Source organism: Rattus norvegicus, chromosome 7 (assembly GCF_021556685.1).
Source record: "Rattus norvegicus strain SHRSP/BbbUtx chromosome 7, alternate assembly SHRSP_T2T, whole genome shotgun sequence".
Taxonomy (NCBI): domain Eukaryota; kingdom Metazoa; phylum Chordata; class Mammalia; order Rodentia; family Muridae; genus Rattus; species Rattus norvegicus.
In genome coordinates this window covers 63,638,157-63,658,393 of record NC_141540.1, presented here as the reverse complement: position 1 = coordinate 63,658,393, position 20,237 = coordinate 63,638,157, and the positions used below count along the sequence as shown (strand labels likewise).

General features: G+C 42.4%; 1 non-coding gene across 1 annotated transcript in view; it reads left to right on the top strand.

The window, feature by feature from the left end:
• The window catches only part of LOC134479596 (uncharacterized), a 107,550-nt gene extending 87,524 nt beyond the window's left edge, over nt 1–20,026 (top strand). The window contains exons 4-5 of the transcript XR_015625385.1: nt 16,909–16,970; nt 19,681–20,026. This is a non-coding gene — a transcript (uncharacterized LOC134479596). The remainder of the gene's footprint in view (nt 1–16,908; nt 16,971–19,680) is intronic.
• The last annotated feature ends 211 nt before the right edge of the window (nt 20,027–20,237 follow it).

Below are 20,237 nucleotides of genomic sequence, written 5' to 3'. Positions count from 1 at the left end.
CTGCACACATCGGCCTTGGTCTGGCTCTGGTCTTCTGCACACATCGGCCTTGGTCTGGCTCTGGTCTTCTGCACACATTGGCCTTGGTCTGGCTCTGGTCTTCTGCACACATTGGCCTTGGTCTGGCTCTGGTCTTCTGTACACATTGGCCTTGGTCTGCCTCTGTTCTTATGCACACATCAGCCTTGGTCTGGCTCTGGTCTTCTGCACACATCGGCCTTGGTCTGGCTCTGGTCTTCTGCACACATCGGCCTTGGTCATCGTGGTGATGCAACACATAGTGCTCTTCACAGTGTGCTTCTTAGGCTCTTCTTCCCATATTCCAGATATAAAGAAAACACTCAATCAACATTCTGCTGAGTAAAACATTGACCTATGAAGTTCAGACACACTTATATAAGTTAGGTACTAGTATTGGAGCACTTGAGTATGCCTAATGTGGTTTTGTCCTAGCATTGAGGTAAGATTAATATTACATTTCTTGTAGGAGACCTGGTTTAATTTTTTTTAATTATGTGTAATAGTAACATTATACTCACCTATGAATTTCATTCCAGGGTTAGAAAGTAATATTACAAAGCCATCCTTTTAATTATCCCAATCTTCTTCCCCAAGGGGCATACACTTCTGTTAGTCTCAGGTCTTTGCAACACCTGTGACAGGCATTCATTCTTGTTACCAAATATCCTGCCAGCCCCCGTCCTCTGCCACACAAAATCACAACTCTCTCTCTCTGCAAGTGGCTACATGAAATTCTGCAGCCCTGCCTCTTCTTCTGGGAAGATGGCTAATGGTGGGTGTTAGCTGGACCTCCTGTGCACACATTTGTATTCAGAAGTAACTCTTACAACACCTTTGGGGAGCTTACAGTGGGGGAAGCAGTGAGTTAGTATAATTTAGTCTTCAGGGAGTGTTAAATAGCCACTAAATGGGGGGGGGGGAAGTGCCCTACTCTCTCCTGCAAAAACTAACGCAACACGGAATGGAAAGTGTTAGGTATAGACCACACTGACCCACACAAAAGAGTTCTCCAAACTACAGTCACTGGATGAAGTTGATTGAAGAAAATCATATTGAAGTCAATTGAAGAAATTCATAGGGATTCTTTAAAGTTTCGAAGTAGAGCTATGCTTCAGAAAAAGGCTCTCCTCTCTTCTAAACTACCAAAATTATATGATTACCTTAAATTCTACTAAGATTCATTTTTCTGTTTTTGAGATAGCTTAAGAAAGGCTCATCCAAGAAAGAAAGAAAGAGAGAAGGAAAGAAAGAAAGAAAGAAAGAAAGAAAGAAAGAAAGAAGGAAAGAAAGAAAGAAAGAAAGGAAGGAAGAAAGGAAGGAAGGAGAGAAAAGGAAGAAGGGAGGAAGGGAGGAAGGGAGGAAGGGAGGAAGGGAGGAAGGGAGGAAGGGGAGGAAAGGAAGGAAAAAAGAAAGGGAAAGATCTGTCTACATGTTCTAGAAAAGATTCATCACATGAGGAGGTTTCATTCTCCTTTAGGGCAGAAATGAAAAGGCCAATTAGTCATGAACTCATGGCCTTAAGGCTCCTGTAACAGAAAGTTGACTATCAGATAGGATCCACTCCATTGCTACATTTAGTCAGGCATCCATCCATCCATCCAAATACTCACTGTACTCTAGGACAAAGAAAAACAGAATAAAACAGTAAATACACACACACACACACACACACACACACACACACACACACACACACTTGCCTGAGTGCTAAAAAATAGTGCTACAAGCTTACCAGATCCTAGAAGTACAGAATATTCCAGAGTCATTCATGAACTGACCACAAAACAGACTTATGAGAAAGTCGAAGCTGTCCAGAGATAGGTAGGTAGGTAGGTAGGTAGGTAGGTAGGTAGGTAGGTAGGTAGGTGGATGGATGGATGGATGGGCGGGCAGACAGGCGGTCAGGCAGATGCAGACAGACAGACAGACAGACAGACAGACAGACAGGATAAAACACAGAGGATGAACAGTAAACAGCCAATCAGGAGAAGCTAGAGCTCAATCAGAGCCCACTCACGCCCATGCCCTTTACAGCACACAGTGTAAAGCATTGCTCTCCTTCTTGCTTCCTGAAGTTTCAAGCACACCCTTCCTCAGGACAACGTTATTGGCAGCTTTGTTCACAGCCAAAGCCCTACCACAAGGAAACCCATTGCTTAGCACGTTTACTCAAAATATTTTTCAAAGGGGATACTTATGTGTTTAAAATGTCCTGTCCTATGGTTTAAACAGAAAAAAACTGCTCTCCATTCGTAACACAAAACACTGTGTTTGGAACTTGTAGCAATTCAGTGCCGCTGGATATGTTTAAAGACTAATGAATTATAAGTGAAAATTTTAAATACACATTGGTGATTTTGTTTCCTTGTTTTGTTTTGTTTTGTTTTGTTTTTGTGGCGGGCGTGTGCAAGCTGGGGACTTTAATCTGCTTCGATTCAATCCAGCTGGACAGACAGCATTCCCCTAAGAAGCAGGCTTCAGCTGGTGTTCTCAAGAGTTGGTGTCTAATACGGAAGGGGCATGTAATGATTTCCTATGAGGCTTAACCTACAGAGATCTGCGTGTCGCATAGAATGGACTTTACCCATGAAAAGTTGTTATGTCAATAACATATCTCCCGCCCGAATACCCCAGCACGAATCCATCCCATCCGTTCCCTCTTTCCATGAGAATCTGGACCACTTTTCCTCATTTAATCGTCACAGTGAATTGATTTAAAACAGATAAAATAGATATTCAGTAGCTTTTGGATATTGTACTGTAGTTAGCATATGGATTAGAACACTCATTCATAAATACATGTCTTTACTTACTCCTATAGTAATATATCACATATGAACAGTTGTACAAATCATAAATAGTAAAATGAAAAATCAATGGTACTTAAAAATCTGTTAGTTTTGTCTGTACCCAAACACACAATCTTGAATATCCCCTAGAGCAGTGGTTCCCAACCCATGGCGTTGCAACTCCTTTAGGGGTCAAATGGTCCTTTTTACAGGGGTTGCCCAAGACGGTCATAAAACACAGATATTTGCATTATGATTCATAACAGTGGCAAAATTACCATTATGATGTAACAACAAAAGTAATATTATGGCTAGAGGTTACCACAGCATGAGGAACTAAATCCAAGTGCCCCATCATGAGGAAGGCTGAGAACTACTGATTTAACGGAGCATGTGCCATGCCACCTTGGCTCTTTGTTTTGGGGATTTTTTTTTCATGATGCCTTGTGTGACGAAATTACTTATGCAGAAAAATTAAACTGCATTCAACGCTTTGACTTGGCAACTTCTAGACTCGGTGGAAAGTCAGCATGTCAATAGTGAACCTGCACCAATGACGTAGGCAAGTGTTTCTGTTACAATGACAGCTCATGGGACACCAAAATCAGCAGAAAACTACCTGCTCGGCCTGAGAATCAAAAGTAATGAACAACAAGTGACACGGCTTTAAGCCACCAACGTGAAGAAGGATGTGTTTGAACTACTGTGATGACGGTCACCCAAAGGTCTCATAAGCAAAGATTCTCATTTCATCTGTGCATCCATGATGCTTGGGCCCAGAGAGTCCTCGCTGCATACAGAGTGGGTATTATGCCCTTTCCTTTAGATCCCTGCTTAGAGCAATACCTGCCCATCTGCTGCCATTTGGATTGGAAACAGCTGCTAGGGCAAGTGTGTGTCAAGAGCCTTCTGTCTTAGCACTGTTGGGAAGAGGTAGAAACCGGAAGAGGTAGAGTTTCCCCTTGGAGACACGTCCTTGAAGGGGAAAGGAAATACAACTCTGGCCTTTTTCTCTTTTATTTCCCCACCCATGGCCTGCCTCCTTCTCCTAGCATGTGTGGGCTAGTCTCCCAACAGGGACCTCCAAGCAAAGATCACACCTATCATGGAACAAAGACTCTAAAACTATGAATGTGTGTACCAAACCCATATACGGAAACCTAGCCTCCTACCGCATGGTATTTAGACCTGAGGCCTTGGCAATTTGATTAGATTGAAAGCGGGGAGCCTATATAAGTGGGACTAATCATCTTACTGAAAGGACTTAACAGAGTTACTGTGTCATTCTACCTTGTGGGCCATAGGAACAAGAGCGACCTCACCGGAAACAGACTGCCAATGCCTCAGCCTCCACCAAGAGGAGTTAAACGTTCTTTGCTTAAGTCATCCAATCCGCATTATTTGTTTTACAACAGCTCAAAGAAGCAGTCCACACTGGAGCTATCACGATGACAAGACACTACAGGACAATAGCCAGAGATGGAAAATTAGATTCTCACAACATGGATCTTTGCCAGACAAGTGCTTTCCTGGATGGACCTGTCTCGAAAGCTTTCTATCGAGGCCCCATACGGTTTTATCGAAAACCAGGAAGACTTCTGTTGTTCTTCCCCTGATAAGCATCAAGGTATCCATGATATGACTTCTTTGAGAGTCTTCCTCTCATAGTAATCTCAAAACAGGGTTTCTGGAGAGAGTAGATGTTGGAGATAAGAATGAAAGAAACTGTAAGGCTGCTTCTGACTCCGCAGTCCTTGGTAAGCCGTTATCTTCAGTCTGAGCCCTTGCCTCCTCTTTGCCGCAGTGTGTTTCTCTCTTTGGCCATTGAGTATTTATTTCCTATTCTCTCTATCCCTCTTTCCAGTTCTAGCATCTTACATTTTATGCCTATCTGTGTTTTCTTCCTCACAGGCTGTCCTACTCTTAGTCATACAATTTACGAAGAATAAATTAGGCACTTTGCAAAAATCATTCCATATACCCCTGCCACTAGGCCCATGAGCTGCGTACATATTCTTATTATTAGTCTACAGGTAGGAAAAATTGGGTTCATGGAAATTAATCTAGGAGTTCAAAGTCCCACAGCTCAGAGAGCAGTCATATGCTAAACCAAGACCCAGGCAGCTCTATAACACACGAACTTGAGACCCTGGGAAGGGAATCAAGCATGAAGTTAATTCACACCTTCGTGAGGCAGGGGGATCAGGAAAGTTAAAGACAAGCAACAGGCTTTTCTGAAAATAACCATGGGAACTGGTCAAGCATGACACAGATTGTATTACTCAAGAGAAATGTGTCTCTCCCCAGTTCTGCGGAGTATCCGAGCAAGCCATCTTCCTCTTTTTCTTAGAACCCTGACTCTGCAGGGTCAAGATGAGCCAAGAGCAACCACATAAGTGAAGAGGCAGATTGAGATGCGATCAGAACTTCATTCTTGTGGTTGTCATAAAATTCTGTACCACAGCCATTCTACAGAAGCCAGATCATGCAATCAAAAAGGACACGCTTCTGAATTCTGCATGATGTTCTGCATCACAGAACAAGGAGATAACTTGTTGCCATGGGAAAGGACCAGGTCTAGAGTTGTTGAGTTTTCTAGGCTGCTCTAAATACCCTAGGAGGTTAGCTAAAGGAAAAGGGGTAATGCTCTTCTTACAGGACAGCACAGATGGTCATGAGGGTTGGGTAGGTTGGGAAGTTTTCTGTTAGGACTGACACAGACAGCAAGTTCTGAATTCATTCTTCCCTCGTTTCGGACCACTATATGAGTATGGCAGCAGCATGGTGTTCAACTGTATGGGAGAAAAATAACTATGTCAGCAAAAATACCAGACCAAGTTGTCCAACCCAGGCTGGCTTCTGCCATCTATCCTTGAACTTAACCATCAAGCCTCTTCTGCACCTGAAAACTAACTCAGCAGGGTTAAGTTCCCTAGTAGTCCCGTTTTCTTCCATGAGAAATTAAAACGTTAGGCTATAGAATAATAGAATCAGAAAAGACCCCTTTTTGTTAACTATGGACTTACAAATTAAGCTTAAAAAATAAAAGACACATATGTAAAGCAAAACTCAAACATTAAAAATCTATACTATAGGGCAGGAGAGTAGGAAAGTACACTACACAGAGATGACATCTATATAGAGAGCACACGACACACGGATGACATCTATAGAGTTACCTTCCATTCAGTTTTTTCTCTGAATACACAGATCATCCCTTAGTTAAAAAACAAAATAACCTGCCCTATTTTAGCTACTGTTCCCCCTAAAAAGTCAACGTGAAGTATTAAATCATTATATACAATAACAAATTCAAGTACTTAATGCTACATGTGTCTGATTTAACCTCCACTTTGAGAAGCTCCTGCAGTTACACGCAGAGTCTTTCCCCACTGTTCGGCTCTATGGAGCCCCAGGCATTTTATCAATCTGTCAACATGTCCTCCTGCTCTTCCTTCAATTTAGTGAAACTCATTAAGTGAGATGAAGAGACAAGGATGTACGAGATCAAACGGTACATTCCCCTCCCCTTCACTGACAATTTCAAATGAGCTGAGAAATGGTACTTACAAATGAACTTCCTAATTCCCACCAGGACTCACAAAAGTACAAAGCAGAATGATTTTTTTAAAGTAGTGTTGAAGCTTAAAATAATTGGTAGTTACGTTTTTTGTTTTATTCATTATAAGCAGAACTGAGCGTTTCGACTCAGTGGGTTACATCACCATAAACTCCTGACATAGCAGATTAGAAATTTTGAAAGACAATTATGACTCTCCATCCTGGGGTATCTAAATATAAGTGAGATTAAAATCAAGTCTCCCGTTGCCTGCCTATTCAATATTTAATGGCTGCCACAGTTTGTTTACAGTGCGTTTGTCTGTACAAGCTCCCGTAACAAAATACCACAGAATGAGAAGATAAAACTAACAAGACTTTGTTACTGAGAAGTTTGAGTGCAAGATTCTAGCACTGTACTCTAGCAGAGGAACAAGGACCTCACCTCTTTGCTTGCAGACAGTTGTCACATTTTTATGTACCCACATGACCTCTTCCTGTGTTGCAGGGGGCACTCTAGTCTTTCCTGTCTTGTTTGGTTTGGTTTGGTTTAGCTTTTTATTAAAAGTTGAAGTAGCTCCAGGCTGTTCAAGATTGCCCCAAATTCTTGGGTCAAGTGATTCTCATGCTTCCAGGTTCTCACATAACTAGGACTAGAGGTTCAGGCCACTGTGCCTAGATGTGTCTCTTTCTTATGGAGACACTAAGATCACCACCAGGATTCTACCTTCATGACCTCATCTAAACTGAACAACTTCCTAGCTTTAAATGTCATCATGTTATACATTCCGAGTTTTTAAACCATGAACATTCAGTCATAATGTGTGTAGATTAAAACAGTTTGATGCACCAAGGGAAGGGGAAACATTCCATCCTGCAGGGAAGATCATTAAGGCAGGAAGTAAACAACTCAGAATAACTTCAGGAAGTCCCTGAAACCGACCAGGTTCAATAGGTATATAAGTGGTAAAGTAATGCTGAGAGCATTCTCAGGGGCTTGGAAGAAGCAGACTAGCTACCTAGAAGACAATTGCACCAGCTAGCTTGCCTGGAAGAGGATCAGACCATCTACACTGCCTGGAAAGGACACTCTCCTACCTGTTGAATTGTCAGCAAGCTGTGCAGTATATTCAGATTCACAGTTTTTATGAGCTGTTACCTGAATGAAAAAAATTTAAAATTGAAGTATATGACTGCTCCTAGGTATGGTAGAAGAGAAAGTTTATTATAGATAAAAGACAGAGCATAGCCAGAGGCAGGAAGAGTCTAGAGTGGACATGACCTTGAGCTGTGTCATGTGAGGAAAACGGGAAGGGAGAGGGGAGAGCCAGACCAAGATGTCAGGATGGTAAAGGGTAGACCAAAGAGGAAAAAGGGCTGAGTAACCAAAATGGCTAAATTATGTAAGAAAGAACAGCCCAGGCCCTGGGTTGGAGAAGTTTAGGGTAGGAAGTGAGGTATGGCAGTCATACCCTGCAACAGGTAGTGACTGAGGGTTGCTGAAAGAACCTGGTGGTCAGGTCCACTTTGACATGTTAAATAGGCATCTCCGTCAGCTAAGTGTCCCAGGTTTGAGACCAAACACCACACGTGCTGGGTCTTTGGTGATGAAGCCACCTTGGGGTCATTGCTGTTCCTGTATCTAATTCGGATTCCTATAAGTAACACAAATAAAATGTCCTGGCTCACCAAGTCGGACTTCGGTACTGTCTGTACTATGTTCTGTCATCCATTCCTTTTCTGGGATGAGTTGCTGGGTGTTTACAACTTTCCAGAAATAGTTAACACACAGCCCCAATTTACTTAATGAGACACAGAGGCTAGATTATGAGACTGTGAGTCTTCATCTCGTTCTTCCTGAAACAAGCTGTCACGAAATATCATGAAGTTGGAAGCCCTGATGTGGGAGGAAACTTAATAGCATCGAACCAGTTTTCATAATAGTACTTTACTCTGTCTATATTTCGTCATGTGCCTGCTCGAATTTCATGGGTTCTTCTGCCATAGCTGTTCCCAGATGAAGACACTGGGTCCCAGGTACCACTTGCCTAGTATCACAAAGTCAAGGACATATTTGAAGGCATGTCCTTCATCCACATCCAATGGTCCATCTGCTTCGACCAGTTTCCACTTAGAAACAAAGAGCCATGTTATGAAGAGCCTGCTACTCCCATGTTCTGGGCTGTGTGGTGGGCTGCCCCTTTGTTTGAGAGAACTGAAGACTGAGCCTATATTCCTACAAGTATAGGCAGGAGTTTTCATGAAGAAAGTAGACAACCCTATTCTGTTAGCATACAAGGACATTAAATCCATTGAGAGCCTGAATCCCTCCCAGAAGTTGGGTGATAGGAATGAAGCTAGACCATGCCTAGTAGACAGCAAGTGGATGTCACAAAGACAGACCTGATGTTAAGGACCAGAAAAAAGTACAGTAGGAACAGCGGTGACTTAAATTTACCACTCGTGATTAATGTTTCTGATGTTGGAGGGACATAGGATGAAGGTGGTCCCTGAGAGGAGGGAACCATTCACCAGAAGCCCTTTGATTCCAGGAGGTGGCAATTTCTAAGGGGACCAAAGTAGGTCCATTAATAATTTAGGCAGTTACAAAATTAGATCATTAACAATGTTATCTCAATTCTGAAGTCACAGTGATGACACTTGGAACACGAGTCTTCTGTACGTAAGTGCCTTACCCTTCATGTTGTATAAGGGCCATGGGTCTGTGGAGAAAAGGTACCCTGAGACTGGGTTGGCAAAAGGCCTTGCGGATGCCATCATGCGTATCTGAAGTAATTCACAGACACACGTACCCACCCCAGTTAATTCCTTCTTAACCACTGATTTTTTGGGGGGCCCCACTACTCTCTTAGGCTCTGTTCTTAAGAGTCCCGTAGGTCTTAAGTCAACCCCAGCCCAGGCTCCAGCCACCTTCTGCCTCCTGGCCCAAGAAGCACTCTTTGATGTCCTTAAGCAGGCGTTAGGCATTTGTAGGTATCGGGTATCTGGTACAGGGAGAAAAGAGGCAGCTCTTTCTTCCTGGTTCTAATGTAATCACAATTCGATGTGCATCTTATCAGATGGGAAGACGTTTTTCTATTTCATCTTTGTGAGTGTGCAAAATAAAGACATGTAGAGGTAGGCTGAGAACCAAATAGAGCCCATTTAGCTTTATTTAAACGCCACTAAAAGCCTCCATGGGTTAAGAACATAGATTTCCACCATATCTGATCCCATTCATGATCCTCAAGATAAGTTATTTCATGTCCCCAACCTACAGCTGCCCCTGACTGAAATGAGGGTAGGAGATGCCTCAGAAGATGACCAAGATGAGAACAGTTCATGAACAGCATGGAGGAGAACACCCAGGCCATCGCTTTAAAGTGCTCAGCAAATACTACTTACTATGCGGGTATCAGTCTTCCTCAAGTTTGGCCTATACGGAAACTGATGACTGGGGAATCACAAAGCCAGGCCTAGGAAGGAAATGACTGGCTGTCCTCTGACAGTACGGTCACCAGCAGTGTTTTGACTCTGCTGCTTGCCACTTCCATCCTTTGCTTTTTCTGTAGCATGCTGGAAAATCAACCACAGCCCACTCTAACACCCACGCCCCAGGCGCTCTCTAAAGCTCTTCTTGAATGAGTCAGCACACAGCCAGGCATCTTGGTCACTCGTCGGAAGTACAGGGCTGCAGGCTCCCGAACAGGCGGCTGCGGTTGCTCTCAGGAAACAAGCTCTGGCAGCAAGGCAGGAGGCATTCGGTGGGAGTCGTCCCAGGGAGGCATCTCCTTAGATGTGGGAGATGGCTTCCTATTCTATAGAGAAAGGAGCTGGAGGGTTCACGGTGCCTGTGGCAACTGTGAGAGAAGTCCAAATAGCCAGGGTGTTGCAAAGCTGCTCAGACTTGGCGGCTGGAGGAAGCATGATTGGAGGAAGCGTCGTCTGCCCACGTCGCACCTTACTGTAAACACTGAAAACCCCAGTTTCTCACTGCACATAATGAGCTGAGCTGACTGCTCTCATCTATCTAGATTTTTCTCCTTCAGAAGGGGTACTTCTCCGAAGCTAGAGTACCAGGACGTTCTTACTTACCAAAAGTCTGTGGGCAAGAACTCAAAAGTTCTGCGTGAAATTCCCGAAGCATATTAAAGCCCAAAGAAAGTGGGCTTCCCACGAGTAAAATCAGAATTGTCTCTCTATCCAACAGGGATCACAAGGTCATGATCCTTGGCAAAAATAAACTATCCGTGTGTGGTATATACATACATATGTAGTATGCAAACCCCTAATGAATGGAATACCCAGGACAAGAAAGTGCTCTTGTCTTCAAACATGAGGGTCGTTAGTAAAAGACTGCCCCACATACATTCAGCCACTGAAAGGATGCGCTGTAATAAAAATGGGGTTTTGAGGATTTGGAATCCAGAAATGAATGAACCAAGGACCGTTAAATAGGGTATATCGTTTTTATTTTCGTTATTTATATTTCAAAACTCAATTCTTGAGAAAGAAAAAACTCTGTCTATTCGACTTCCAGTTATGATTTATATTTTTAATGTGTTGACTTTTTTCTAGAGGGACATTGGACTGAAACGTACTTTTCAATGTGGAAAGGGACAATTCTATCTACGGTTCCTGACAGGGACATTCAAGCAACTTGAAAAGTTAGATCCTTGCAAATAAAAAAAAAAGCAAACAAAACAAACAAACACAACCCTAGTGAATAGTAATGGCCTTGGGCCCCAGAATAAGGTTGGAGATTTTGACTTAAAAGAACAATTATACTCATGTGGCACAGAAAGACTCTGACTCTGACTTGTCTGGCTTTGTGTCTAAGGTGTAGCTTAGTTGACCCCAAGGTCACAATGCAATGCCAGTGCGTGTATAATGCTTGGTAGGTGGCATCTGTGGACTGCACTGGTTCCCATGACTGAACATGGATGAATGCTATTTATTTCTTGTCGCTTTTCTTCTGTTTCCTAAGCTCAGTGGTACCTCTGTCACCATGTCTTGTAAAGGTTAGTGGTGACCACAAACTGGCAACTCAGGGGACTGGTTTCCAGTCTGAGCACTTGCCAACCTACCCTCTGGCACCTGCTGTCACCCACCACACCCTCTTCCTCTGCCGTCTGGTCTGTGATGCTCTTTCAATTCTCTGCAGCTTGGCTCTCTCTCTTTGCAGCCCCTCCATACCTTCCTATCCCTTCAGGTTGCTGTAGCTGAAGATGTCACCATTATCCAAACCTCTCCCTTAAAACACACCATCTGGAGGCTTCGGAGAATCCCACACTCGCACTTCCACTGGAGACTAGGAGGCTCACACCTGTCAGTCTTGTCCGCATGCAGCTGCTGAGCTCCAAACGTATGCTCAACTGCAGCTGTGCCTCTCTACTTCTTCCTGTTTCCTGCTCAGATCTTGTGAAGTAGCAATGCTACACATCTATCCGTGTAGACATTCGGGGCTGCATAGTCATCCTATCCCATGCCTGTGGTTGTCAATCACAGGCAGAAATTCTGTCTCCTGGGCTTCCTGTCTCCTCCACTCATCCTCCCAGAACATCACTCCATGATATACTCAACAGCAGGCAGCATCTTTGGTCTTTTTCTGTCTCATGGAGTCTACAAAGCTTGTCTTATAGAACGACTTCATCAAAGTGCTTCGTTTTACATATGTTTTCGTATAAAAGCTCTTTATAAAAACTTTCCCTGAAAACAGCTCAGCTACCAAAAAAAACATTTTTATTAAAATTTCTTCATAAAGAATGTAGAAATAAAGGGCTGGAGAGATGGCTCAGTGGTTAAGAGCACCAACTGCTCTTACAGAGGTCCTGAGTTCAGTTCCCAGCAACCACATGATGGTTCACAAGCATCTATAATGGGATCCAATACCCTCTTCTGGTGTGTCTGTGTACAGGGTATGAACAAACATAAAATAAATAAATCTTTAAAACAAAAATAGAAGAAGATAGAAGTAGAGCCTGAAGACATGGTTCAGTGTCACAATGGTTGCTACTCTGAGAGCCCAAGTTCAGTTCACACCCACATCAGGTAGCTCACAACCACTGGTAACCTAGCCCCCAAGGCAGCCCAGGTTTTCCTCTGGCCTCCACAGGCACCTGCACTCACATACATGTACACTTGCGCGCACACACGGGTGCACACACACACATACACACGCAAATAAAAACTAAATAAGTTTTTAAATTTGCAAATATCTGTTCCTTTCTAAGGCATCTTGTGGATCATGAAACCATTCCCAATAACTTTTTCAAAGGATGATGACTGTTTTATTAATCGTTTCTTGTTAAAAAAAAAGTTGATCAGCCAATTTGTGCTAAGTGTCAGAATATCCAAACTGAAGTGAGCTGAGCCGAGTTGAGCTGGACAACATACTGTAAACTAGAACATGAATAAGAAAATGTCAGCTACTACTGTGTGCTCTTCAGGATGTAACAGAGAGTAACTTGGAAACTGCTTTAGCCTGGTATCTTAGTAGGGTTTCTATTGCTGTGATAAAAACCATGATCAAGAACAAGTCATGGAGAAAAGGGATTATTTGGCTTACACATCCACATTACTGTTCATCACTGAAGTCAGGACAGGAACTCAAGCAGGGCAGGGACATGGAAACAGGAGCTGATGCAGAGGTCATGGAGGGTGCTGCTTACTGGCTTCCTCATCATGGCTTGCTCAGCCTGTTTTCATATAGAACCCACAACCCACCCAGGGTGGTTCCACCCATAGTGGGATGAGCTCTCTCTATTGATCACTAAGAAAATGCCCTACAGCTTTGCCTACATCATCATCTGATGGAGGCATTTTCTTAATTGGGGTTTCTGCCTCTCAGATGTCTCTAGCTTGTGGCAAATCAACATAAAACTAGCCAGGACAGCTACCAACTACACACACACACACACACACACACACACACACACACACACACACACCACTACACCACTGTTAAGCCACCACTTTTTCTTTCTTGTTTATCCCCGAGATCATACATTAATATAAACATCGCAATAGAAAACATTTTACAAACTTAAAAAGTCCCATAGACTTACAAATTAAAACACTTAAAAGATTTTGGTCTCTTTTCAAATCCAAAGTCTCTTTTTTTTAAATCAACCGTTACTCAACTGTGGGCTCCTATAAAATAAAAAAAAAAATTTAAAGTTATACATTCTTGTTTCAAAAAGAAGAAGCAGACATAGTCACAATCTGAACAAAGCGAAACAAAACTCCAGTGGTGCCAATAACCCAATGTCCAATGTGTGGGATCCACACATGACCTGGACTCCACCAAAGGACCAAAGGGCTTGGCTCACTTGTCCAGCTCCACCCTCGGCAGCACACACAGCTTATCTTCTAGGCTCCAGCCAGCTCCACCATTGCTGCTGTTCTTCATGGTCATCCCATGGAACGAGCATCTCCAAAGTAGTTGGTGTATCCCACTGCAACTGAGCTGCATTTCACCAATAGCCTCTCATAGGCTCCCTTCCAGGACCCCAGCCCTGCTTCACAGTGCAAAGCCTCCGCTGCTCTCCATGATCCCTTCATGCTTTCAAAACCAGTAGCATCCGGGAGACTCTTACAGTACCAGCTGCCAGCATGAGATACAACTTTGGTTGCCTCTGCAACACAGCCTCTGGGTGCTGACTCTGAGGAAATGCTTCCCAGATGTCACCTCAGTAATGATTGTCTCTTCTTAATTACCAATCATTTCTTAATTCCAGCTCACTGGCATCAATTGCTAACTAGCAAATCAAAGGTTTCGTGTTAGTGGTTCTGGTATTTCATTCATCGAAGCTGATTCTTCAGCCACAGTCAACTAGAACCACCGTTTAACTCAAAATATTCAACACACCCGATAGAGACTTTGAGGGAATCTCAACTTCTCTCTGGAACTTATCAATCCAAGCCGCCATCATCAGTATCTCTCTCAACACTCCTACTTCCACAGTCCCACAGAGCAGCTCAACATGCTTTTGATACTCAATAGCTTTTCTAGCCCAAAGCTTCAAAGTCCTTCCACAATCCTCCCCAAAACAACACAGCAGGGTCTGTTTCTATTGCTGAGATGAAGCACCATGACCAAAAGCAAGTTGGAGAGGAAAGCGTCTCTTTCCTTAGGTTTTCACATCGGCAGCCATCATTGAAGGAAGTCAGGACAGGAACTTACACAGGACAGGAACCTTGAGGCAGGAGCTGATGCAGAAGCCATGAGGACTACTGCTTACTGACTTGCTCAGTCTGCTTTCTTATTGAACCCAGGACCATGAGTCCAGGATGGTACCACTCACAATGGGCTGGACCTTGCCACACCAATCCCTAATTAAGAAACTGACCTACAGGCTTGCCTATAGCCCAAGCTTATGGAGATATTTTCTCAACTGAGGTTTCCTCCTGTCTGATAACGACAGCTTATGCCAAGTTGACATAAAACTAGCCAGCACAAGTGGGTAGTGAGGCATGATTTTTCTCAGAGAATGCCATATAAACAGAAGCACCCAAGTTTAAAAACACAGGCTACCAAAGGGACAATCGGGAGGAAGACCATTCCAAACCAAGAGACCTCTGTATCGAAAACCCAGAAATCGAGTGGATGTTTGGTAGAAGGAAAAGTTAGTCGAGAACAGTGCAAATGCAGAGTGGAGTGGACCACTGTTTATTGTTTTCTCTCGTGCAGGAAGAAATGAAAAACCAAGTTTTTCTTTGTAGCATCTGTGATATGAAAATAGCCCAAAGTGAATGTGTGTGGAATTCTGGATATTTTCCAACTGCGCCTCAGTTCATCTCAGTTACTTAATGGTTTCTCTGACATTTTGACACAAAAGGAAGATTATTTTATGAGCTCTTTGGGTATTCAAAAGAGCCACCGAAATGTGTGAAATTTGGGGAAGTAAACCCAACGTTCTTAAAAAATTCTAATGTTTCCATTTATTTTAAAAAAAGTTTGTGCATCTTGAGTACAAAATAATATGTGAGTATTTAAGTAAAACAATAGACATGTATAAGGAGAAAATAAACTGGCTTCTTAAGGTCGGTGGGTTCATTTTATTTTGTTGTATTTATTTAATTTCATGTGATTCAAAACATGCCCAGGAGTATATCAAGGACACCTTCAAGGGCTGGAAAGATGTCTCAGGAGTTAGGACTCATGGATTCCATGTGCTCATGTCCGACAGCTTAAAACAACCTGTAACTGCAGTTCCAGGGGAGTCAGATGCCCCGTTCCAAGGACCCTGCAAATAAATACATGTGTACACACACACACACACACACACACGTACACACATGCACACACATGCACACACATGCACACACATGCATTCAGACATGGGAACAAAAATCAACTTTATCTTTTAATTTTTTATTAAAAAGGAAACACTTTCGGTGGTCACTCAGGTCATGGCAGAGCATTGTCAACATTGTGAAATTGTTCTTACGCCCACTTCTAGTGCGCCCACCCTTCCTAGCACAAATATTCGGTTTTTATCTTGATATTTGCTGTGCCGTGCGGTTCATCGTGCTTTTACTATGTTGATAATAATTTATAGATGCGTTTTCCATATATTTAACTTTATGTGCTTTCGGACTGTGTTGCTACCTATAAACTTTCACTTCCAACATAGAAGCAGGGTTGAGGAAAAATAACTTAAAAATTGGGAAAGGAAAATTACTAATAAGCTTTTTTAATCTTTACTTTTATAACCACCCCCAAACTGTAAACACTAAAGCAATTCTCTATTGAATAGATAAGTCAGTGATACCTACATTCAATGGAACGTAATTTAGTAAGAAAAGAAATCAGTGAGCCACAGTAGAACGTGAATGAATCTTTAATGCATTTTGTAAAGTTAAAGAAGGCAGTACGGAAGTACGTGGTTTCCTTTTAATAGTTTTTTTAGATGTACAAGGCTGGGAAACAGATAAGCAGTTAGTGATGTTAAGAGATGAGGGCAGGGGGTGACTACACGGGGACAGATAGGGAATTTGAAGGCTAACAGAATGAACATATGGTAGAATATGCACAAGTCTATGAACTTGGCAAAATGCACGGAAATCTGCATCACTAAAAAATAAAATAAATCAGGACTGGGGTGTAGAAGGCAGACTCTGCATTTTGCACATAAATACCTTCCCTGTCCTGGCTTAAACATGAAGTGTATCTCCACACACAGGCTCATGGGTCTCAGCACCAGGTCCCTGGCTGGTGATGCTGGTCACAAGTGTTTGGAAACTCTGAGATGCAGCACCCACTACAAGCATGAGACCCTGGAGGTGGGCCTTGAAGATGCTATATCCACATCTAATTCTGGCCAAGCTCTGTGTCCTGATCTGTCAGGATGCCGAGCTTCTTACCTCACATGCCTTCCTGTCCAGTCCCACCTGGCCATTTAAGGGATGGAATGGCATGGTTTCTGCCCCTGTAACAGAGCCAACAGGGTGTGGGGCTGGATGATTGTGGACAGTTGCTGTGGATGTAAGGCTTGTTTGTATATTAATGTGCATATTTTTATGTTCCTCCTTCAAGGAATGTCCTCTCTGCCAAGGTTAATGACTCCACGATAATCAGAGACTGCAAGAGTCCAGGAGGTGAGCGTGTGTGGAGTGTTTCAGCAAAACAGTAAAAATGCTGCAACCTTCAGGACAGCCCTTAAGGCTGTGGGAATGAACTCTGAAAACATGAGACAATAAAACCTAAACTATCATGGAGCCAAGTATATTAGAGATACCAGAAATATGGGATATTTGCCAAGAAACGCTGCAGTCACTGAATGGACCTGGGCCAAGAGATAGAGCCAGGGCTACCCAGGCCTGTTGGATATAGTGCACCATGAGCCCCAGATGACAGAAATGGAGATGTGTGGTTTAATGTTTGGACCCTATTGGGTTTAATGTTACATTGATCTGATCTTTTCTGCCGATGGCCCCATTCCTCCCTTTGTAATGAGATTGCTTATCCTGTGCCATTGTACACTGGAAATATAAACCTGTTTTCCAATTTCATAGAGTTATGAGTGTCTTGAGCCTCTGAAGAGACTTCTGCCATTAGGCTTTTGAGTAATGTTTAGATCATTAAACTGTGAGCTATTGAGTTGACAGAGGGTGAGTTCGTGGTGGCTGATCTCTATCCTCAACTTGCCTGGGTTTAGAATCACCTAGGAGACACACCCCTAGGTTTATCTGTTAAGAGTATTTCCAAAGAGGTTCAACTGAGGAAAGAGGTTGACATTATCCCATGAACTGGGATCTGAAAGAGTAAGAAATTTTAAAAGGAGAATATGAGCTGAGCACCAGCATTCATCTCTCTCTACATCCTGACAACGGAGACAATGCAGATCAGCCTACTGCCTACGCCAAAGTCAGAGTGACTCTGGTTGTGGCAGACTGTGTCTCTTCAAACTGTGAGACGAAAGAAACACTTTCTTCAATTGCCATTGTCAGGCTTTTGCAACAGCAGCAAGGAAAAGAGATTGGCAGGAAACATCTGATAGCTTCAGAAGGCTATTCAAAGCTGATTTAAAAAAAAAACAAAAACCTGTTCTCTTTGACCCCACAAAAGCTCAACAAGGGTTGGCAGTGAAGTTTTGTTCCAAAGTGTCTGCTTGGCATGCAGGGACCTCTAAGTTCATTATCTTACCTGCACCAACAACAAAAGAAAAAGGTATCTGTGTGTTTAATGTACCATCTCATGCTTTGGCCTTTTAGTCGTAACTTGTTTCTTTTCATAATGCTTATTCTTAACAAATTATTGAAGATACATTATATTTATTTTTGCCTTTTAATCTCTGTATAGTTACTTGTAGGTCTGACATCATTCCAATTTTACTGTATTCTGAATTTGAAAGTGTGTCATTTTTATGAATAATTCCATGTCACCAATTGACCTTCTTTTCTTTCTGTTCATTGACTTGCTTTAGCATGAAAAACATATTTCCTCTTTGGCCTTTTTATTTCCTTCAGGGCTTTGAATATATCATCTCTTATTGTCTTTAGGGCCTATAAGACTTATTTCTAAGAAATCCACTACCTGTTCTATTGAACACCCAATATGTGTTGTTGTCAACTGACAATCTACTTAATATGTAAAAATATACTCATAAGACCAAAATAGCTTAAGTGGAATAAAACAAATGAATTTCACACAAGAAATACCACATAAAAATATTACCTACAGAATCGTGATGGCATACGTTTCTCTCAACCTACTTTAATAAGGGTTTGACTTCTCCTCTAGCCCACCACCCACCAGAGGTAGTAGAAGAGAAAAGTTATTCAGACATGGGGGAAGAAGACCTGTTTAGAAGTAGTTCTTTGGTGGTGAGTCCAATCTTCATTGTCGGGATACCAGCAGTTCAGTCCAGTAGCAAACACCAAACACAAACCAGAAGCTGCAGACTATGTCCACTCGGCAGTCACCACACATGAACCAGCAAGGACAGAAATCACAAGGATTGCCAACTGGCTGGAAGCCACTGAAGTGACAAGAAGTCACAGAAACTCCCAAGCAGTTTTTTGGTGACTTTCTCTCTATGGCATCACCACAAGTAAAGCTTAGCAATTCAGTGTAAGGCAAACCATACATGTGTGTTGTTAGCAAGGAATAGAGAGACAGAGCAAACAAACCAATGCTCCAGCTCCCACTGTCTGTAGGGGTATATATTATATATTCCTTCATCATGAGTCTTTTCATGCGTCTGCTATAGCAAAACATTCTTCACATGTCTGCTTTAGCAAGATATCCTGTCATCTGTGTGACCCAGCAAAACCTCATTTGACATAACTAACTTTCCAAAGAAACCAGAAGTTTCCACTTCAGTGTTGTCTTTGCAGAGACTGACTAGCTCATCCCTGACACTCTATAAGCATTGAATAACCCCACACACCCTGAAGTTTCCCCCTTAGAACTTGGTTATTTCAAAATCAAGTCTTCTGTGCTTCAAGACTATTCTTTGAAAGCATCAACAGTCTTAGGGTAAGTTCTGCATCCAATCTGTTTCCTTGTGTAATATTAGTTCATCATCTACCTTCCAACTGGTAAGGAGAAGCAAGAAAATACACTCAGCTCCAGCCTTTTAGACACAGAAGGACAGGCCTAAATAAACCATCGTACAAATAGAAAGAAGAGCTGAGTTCCAGGACAGGTAGAAGTTGAAGAAAGGAGATCCAACAAAATTAGTTAACTAATTTTTACATAAAATTTAATAATAAAATTAATCGATTAGTTAATTTTTAAAGGCAGTGGAATAGAATATAGGATTGGTACTTTGAAATTTTAACTTAGTCTCTCTTTTCCTTCTAGCTTTGACTTTCCTCTGTGGCCAGACCTGTGAGCTGAGCTCTCACCATAGCCATCTCTTCTCTTGGGAACTGCACATTTCTCTGTTGCAGAGTGACTTTCAGTACAACTGACCAAGGACTTCCTCTCCTCACTTCAGAAGCTGCAGGAACACACAGTAACCATGGGCAATAGGAGGATAGAAGGCGACCCTGACAGAAACATGCTCTTCCATGACTAAAAGGAGCTGAAAGGAGGAATGGAGGGGTGTGTGCAAGTTGCAGCCCAGCCCTTGCCCCTGTCTCTGCACATCAGCTCTGCTATATCCCCTGACAATAAAAAAGACTTATTTCTTTTTTAAATTTGTTTTAAAAGTTGTTTTCATACAATGTACTTTGGTCATATTTTCCCTTCCCCAACTCCTTCCAGATCTTCTCCAGCTCCCTACCCATTCAACTTTCTCTCTCCCTCTCCCTCTCTCAAAAAGAGAAAGAAACAAAACCAAAAATGAGAAACAAATCAAGAAACAGAAAAACCTCATAAAAACAAATAGGCAAAAAACCAATAAGGGGAAAAAAGAT